We start from the raw sequence: 6082 nt of genomic DNA, 5'->3' as shown, positions 1-6082 counted from the left end.
CTAAAAACCAGTTCAGGGCCGTTTCCACATGGCTTACCTGAAGCCGGGCCATGGCGCATCGTTGTGGATCATGCCGGAGAAAACGTGAAATATCGCGTTTTCTCGCACGAGTTTTGCGCGACGTCACGCAAAACTTGCGCGAGAAAATGCGATGTTTCGCATTTTCCCCGGCATGATCCACAACGTTGCGCCATGGCCCAGCTTCAGGTAAGCCATGTGGAAACGGCCCAGGGCTTTTCTGAGAAAAAGAAGCCGCTATGGAATCCTTCTCAGAGTAAAATAGCGAAGAGTCCAGTAGCACCTTTAAGACTAACCAACTTCATTGTAGCATAAGCTTTCGAGAGCCACAGCTCTCTTTGTCAGATGCAAGAAGCAGTTTGAGATTAGTTACTCCTCTCAAAACTGGCACCTAACACGGGGGACAGATGTTCCAACACTTGCTAGTTCAGCTCACGTTCTGTTTGCTGGTTGCAAACATGCAGCAGATATTTTGACGATCAGTTCAACTGTTCATCAGCCTGTTTGTGTCTGTTTGGCAGGTTGCATCACTGTATTCCTTTTTAATCATTTCTACAGGGCAACTGGCTTTTTATGCATGCACATTCTCAACCAACTCAATTGAGTTCCACTACCCCTCCATTCTTGTCAGGTAACATCTACTCAGCAGGCAATTGTTTAAACAGATAATTAAATCAGTCTCAAATCAGATAAATCAATCATAAATAAATTCTGTGTTTTAATAAAATCCCGTGCTTCGACGTTTGTCTGAGTAGTTCCTAGTAATGGCTGACGATTGGTTTGAATAGGCAGTGTGTGCACATGTGTAGTTTTCCAAAACCTCACAACTGATCAGTTGTAAATTCAACAGTTGAACATGTTTGTGGTAAAATTCACAGCATCCCTAAAAACTACCCCTTCTTGAGCCTACTATTTAGAATATTATCTGGGAACCAAATCCACTAAATCCAAACCTACCACTGGGACAAACCGGCTTCAGGTTAGGGACATTTGCCTTGGGGTGTCAATTCAAGATGCCACGGTAACTCGATCCACTTTTGGGCAAGGTCTCAACTGCCAGAGAAGCTGAGCCAAATGTAAGCCGTAATGGGGTATGGTTGCTGACTGATCTGGCAAAGAGTGTCCTACCCCTTTAATAGATGATGACTGGGATATTATTTACCCAGGGATGCTGTGCTATAGATGCTTCCAGAGCCAATTTCTATACATTAAGGGCCAAGCTACAAGTAATGCCTGACACAGGTCAGCTTCCCTCAAGTTTTGATGGGAAATGTAGGTGTCCTGGTCTTGCAGCTTGGCTCTCCGACTGCTGTCCAATGGACTTTTCAACTGTCACTTGTCCAACATTCCGCCAAGCTGCCTACATTTCCCATCAAAACTTGAGGGAAGCTGACAAGGGTCCAACCTGTGTCAGGCGGCACTTGTAGTTTGGCCCTAAGACTATTGAAAGTACAGAACCCTTTCCTCCAGGTCACATGGCAACCCTAGAGACATCCAATCTGTTCAGTTATGAATGGGTTCACCATTTGACTTGTGTGATTGTTGCATGAGAGAACACAACCGAAATGGTCAAGCACCTCCAATTCTAAGTCCTTAATTGGGCACTTTTAAGAGGCAGTGACAGCTCTCCTGTCTCCATCAGAGTTCACTGAAGACCAAAACAAATGACCCGTCATCTCCACTTCTTATGGGTCCAAAGGAAGCAGCACGACTCCTTGGGGAAAACAACCATTCCTGCAGGCTTCTCTTTTCGCTATTTGTTTACTTAAGCATATTTACATTTTGAACAATCTTGCATAAGTTTTTTTTTTATTCCCACCATGCAGGAGTTTGAATTGAAATGCAAGAAAAGATGAAAATTAGGGAAATAATCTAGGGAGCCCAGACAGGGGAACGGCTTCTGGTTACTCTGAAAGGCCTTTACCAACAGGAAGTTTGCTCACTTGGGCAAAGAGGGTTCTAAATTAAAGAAGATTTTTGCAATGAGGGACTTTGAAACAGAACTCATCTCATCTTCCATCTGATACGTACATCTGTGAGAATACAGCCCAGCCTATGGGCCAAGCTACAAGTGACAAATGACACTTGAACGGCAAGTGAACAGACTCAGGGCCAAGCTACAAGTGATGAATGACACAAGTTGGACACTAGTCAGCTTCCCTCAAGTTTTGATGGGAAATGTAGGCATCCTGGTCTCGCAGCTTGGCTCTCCGACTGCTGTCCAATGGACTTTTCAACTGCCACTTGTCCAACATTCCGCCAAGCTGCCTACATTTCCCATCAAAACTTGAGGGAAGCTGACAAGTGTCCAACCTGTGTCATTTGTCACTTGTAGTTTCACATGTATTCCTCCCTGTTCACTTGTGCTCCACTTACACTCCAAGTGGAGTGCAAGTGAACAGGGAGGAATACATGTGAATCTGTTCACTTGCCATTCAAGTGTCATTAATCACTTGTAGCTTGGCCCTATGTCTCAATACAGGAGAGTAGAAAGGTCAGTGGAGTTATGAATTTTCTTCCTTCCCATGGCCATCTTCCTCTCTGTTTTGTCACTTTTCAGTCCTGTGCTCTGCAGCCTATATCACTAGCTGTAAAGACACAAATATTAAGTCTAGGTAGTGATAGTCACCATGGCAGTCAGAATTTGTAGAGGAGAAGGGAGGCTGGTTTCTTTCTGGCGCTGGTTCCAGTGACGGAGGCCGGAAAGGCTATTGCTCTGCTCTCTGCCCTCAAATTTCCCTGACTGAAAGAACAGACAAGGAATGGAAGAAGGAGAAGATAGCAAGGAAATGAGTTGTTGAAGGTCACCCAGCAGCTCAACGGTGGAGACGGAAAGGGAATCTTCAGCATTTTGTTTGCATGAGCTGGACACACTGGGGCTGGGAGGGGAGTTGCCCAAGGATCTGTCTTGCTGAGATTGCAGCCAAAGTGGCTCTTCACCGAGTAGTTTTTATCATGTGACTTCCATGGATTAGTTTTGTGCAAATCCAGACGAGAGGCTTCCTTTAATTCTCCCGGTTTATGACTCCACAGACTGCACTGAAGTCTTTCCTTGCAAGGCTGTGAGATCACTTCCTGCCTGGCTTTGTTCTCCTGGTGCCCCCCACTTACTAGTAAAGAGTTTCCAACATCCTGCAAGAAGTGCAGTCCCCCCCACCCCATCCAACAGGTCAAGCAGGCTGCCTGGATGGCCCTGTGCCCTTCGAAGCTGAAGAACTGCCTCTTTTTTGCTCTGGCCTCTCGTTTTCCTAATCAAGAAGCAGCCCAAGAGCTATCTATTTATTCATTGAAAGCATTTCTATCCTCCATTTCTCCATAGACCAAGGACAGGTAACAATATAGATACAAGAACATAAAAGCTAAATTAATCATCCGGATAAAACTAAACATGCAAAGTGAAAAAAAAATGAAAATCCAATACAAGTTTTAAAAGAGGATTAAAAACAATTGCCCATATTAAAAACCAACACACAGATTAAAACCTCAGCCAAATCTGCCTAAGCAGCTGGAATATGTTATGTGCCATTGTCAGATATTGCCAGGTACTTCCCCCAAACACTTCACTGCATCACTCCGGTGTATGAGTTAAAGATGTTTTTATTTAAGGAAAGATACCAGTATCAAGAAGCTGTAACAATGGAAAGTGACTGGAAAGTCTAAAGGTAGTAAAGCTGGATCAGTTATAGGTCAGTGTCTCCACCCTCCCCCAGTGGGAAGGTGAGGCCTTTTGAAGTTTCAGCGTGCATCACCTGGGAAGAAGGGAGGGGGGAGAAAGGAGCTCTGCTCAGTCTCTGTGTTAAGTCCAAGGTCAGGTTCCCAGGCTTCAGCAGGAACTCGTAACCAAAACACCTTGCCTGGAAGATAAGTAGTTAGTAACAAAGCAACAGAATTCTGGTTTTACTCTGCACAGACTCAGAGGCACTACAGCACAATACTACATCACAATACACCTGATGCATGGCAGATATGCTGAAGGCCTACCTGACAGCCATCAAGTTGTTTCTGACTTACAGCAAAGCTATGACTTATTAGGGTTGCCACCTCTGGGACGGGGAATGCCTGGGGTTTGGGGAGTGGAGCCTGGGGAGGGGAGGGACCTCAGCATGGTATAATGCCATACAGCCCACCCTCCCAAGCAGTCATTTTCTCTAGGGAAGTTGATCCCTGTCCTATCCTGTCCTGTCCTTAACAATCTTGCCCAGATCAGTGCCAATTCAGGCTTGATTTGATCTAGATTCCTATCAGTTAACCCTCCACCAAATCCTGTCTGACATAAAATTGTCTTGCAGGCCTTCCTAAGTGCAACTTGTGAAGGTGTCCTAGGTTGCCAGTCACCCACTGGGGGCGGGGGATTCCCTGCTCCCACCCTCCACCCCCTGCCTCCACTTACCTGACTGGCAGGGAGAAAAGGCGGGGGTATGCGCCTCCTAGGGCATGCTCCTGGATGGCACAGCGCACTCCCACACACTGCACCAGGCCAATTTTAGCCCCACACAAGCCTGATTTGGCCCAAAATGGGCCCAATTCGGCCTGCTGCAGAGCACAGGAGCACTCCAAGACCTGTTGCGCCTCCCCAGCAGCACTCCTGCACTCCGCAGTGGCCCGATTCAGCCTGAATTGGGCCCAATTCGGGCTGCTGCAGAGTGCGGGAGCACTCTCACAGGGCACGGGGCTTGCATGATGACATCACTTCCCGGAAGTGATGTGATCACACAGGCTGGGAGCACATGAGAGAGAGAGCAGCGTTGAGGCACGTGCCAGGTCTCCCACTCCTCCTGGAGGGTAAGAAGATCTGGCAACCCTAAGGTGTCCTCCACACCCAGTCTGGTAGGCCAGCCCAGAGACCCGGCCACTGAGAAAGCCTGTGACCTAGCTGTGACTGAATGGACAATCTTAAGAAATGGCACCATAATGGGAAGGCTGTCGGAAGAGTGTAACTAATGCAAGAATGTATATCAGGCGATGCAATTTTATTTAATTTATTTGCATTATTTATAGCCTGCCATTCTCACTGAGACTCAAGGTGGATTACACAATGCAAGTCAATGCAATCGATAGCGTGAGGCATCTAATCAGCGGGATCGGACTAGGACTACAAAAATCTGAAACAAACAGAAATCTGAAACAAAGCATAGGTACTAAACACGACATGTTAAACAATGCAGAACATTTATATTACAGATGTATGTGCTGTCAAGTCACAACCAATTCATGGTGACCCCAGCAAGGGACTTTCAAGGCAGCAAGTGAGCAGCACAGGTTTGCCATTGCTTTTCCCTGAATAAACTTCCTTGGTGCTTCCCCCATCCAAGTACCAACCCTACTTAGCTTCTGAGGTTTGACAAGATCAGGCAATAGAATGCTGCCTTCCCTCCCAGAAAATAGTATTGGATAATTAGAAATGCAATGCAGTGAAATCAAGACAATACATGCAGCAACAGATAGTATATACTAGACACAATAGTATAGTCCACACTCCCGTTCCCTTTATTAAAGCATATTCCTGAACCATTGCATCGTGACACTCTAACCTCCTGACAGAGGACCAAGCTACAAGTGACGAATGACACTTGAATGGCAAGTGAATAGACTCATGTGTATTCCTCCTTGTTCACTTGCGGAGTGCAAGTGGAGCTCAAGTGAACAGAGAGGAATACACGTGAGTCTGTTCACTCGCCGTTCGAGCGTCATTCGTCACTTCTAGCTTGGCCCAGAGCAGTCCCTCAATGGAACAGACTTCTTCGGGAGAAGGTAGTTGTGAATTTCCTGCATTGTGCAGGGGTTGGGCTAGAAGATCCTGGAGGTACCTTCCAACCTTAGGACTCTATGATCCCTATTAACTTTATAAAAATACCCCACTAAACTATTCTGTTTTTATATAGCTTGTGGAATGTCAGCCCAAAGAGCTTTAAAGGCCAGCACTTTGAATTGGGCCTGGACACAAACAGGTAGCCGGTAGAGTTGTCACAGTGCCAGGGTCACATGTTCCGAGCAGCTGGCCCCAAGCATCAGTCTAGGGGCTGCATTTTATGCCAACCGATGCTTCCTCCAAGCCAGTGGTTCT

The sequence above is a fragment of the Eublepharis macularius genome, chromosome 7 (assembly GCF_028583425.1).
Source record: "Eublepharis macularius isolate TG4126 chromosome 7, MPM_Emac_v1.0, whole genome shotgun sequence".
Taxonomy (NCBI): domain Eukaryota; kingdom Metazoa; phylum Chordata; class Lepidosauria; order Squamata; family Eublepharidae; genus Eublepharis; species Eublepharis macularius.
Note: the sequence above shows the minus strand (reverse complement) of the source record.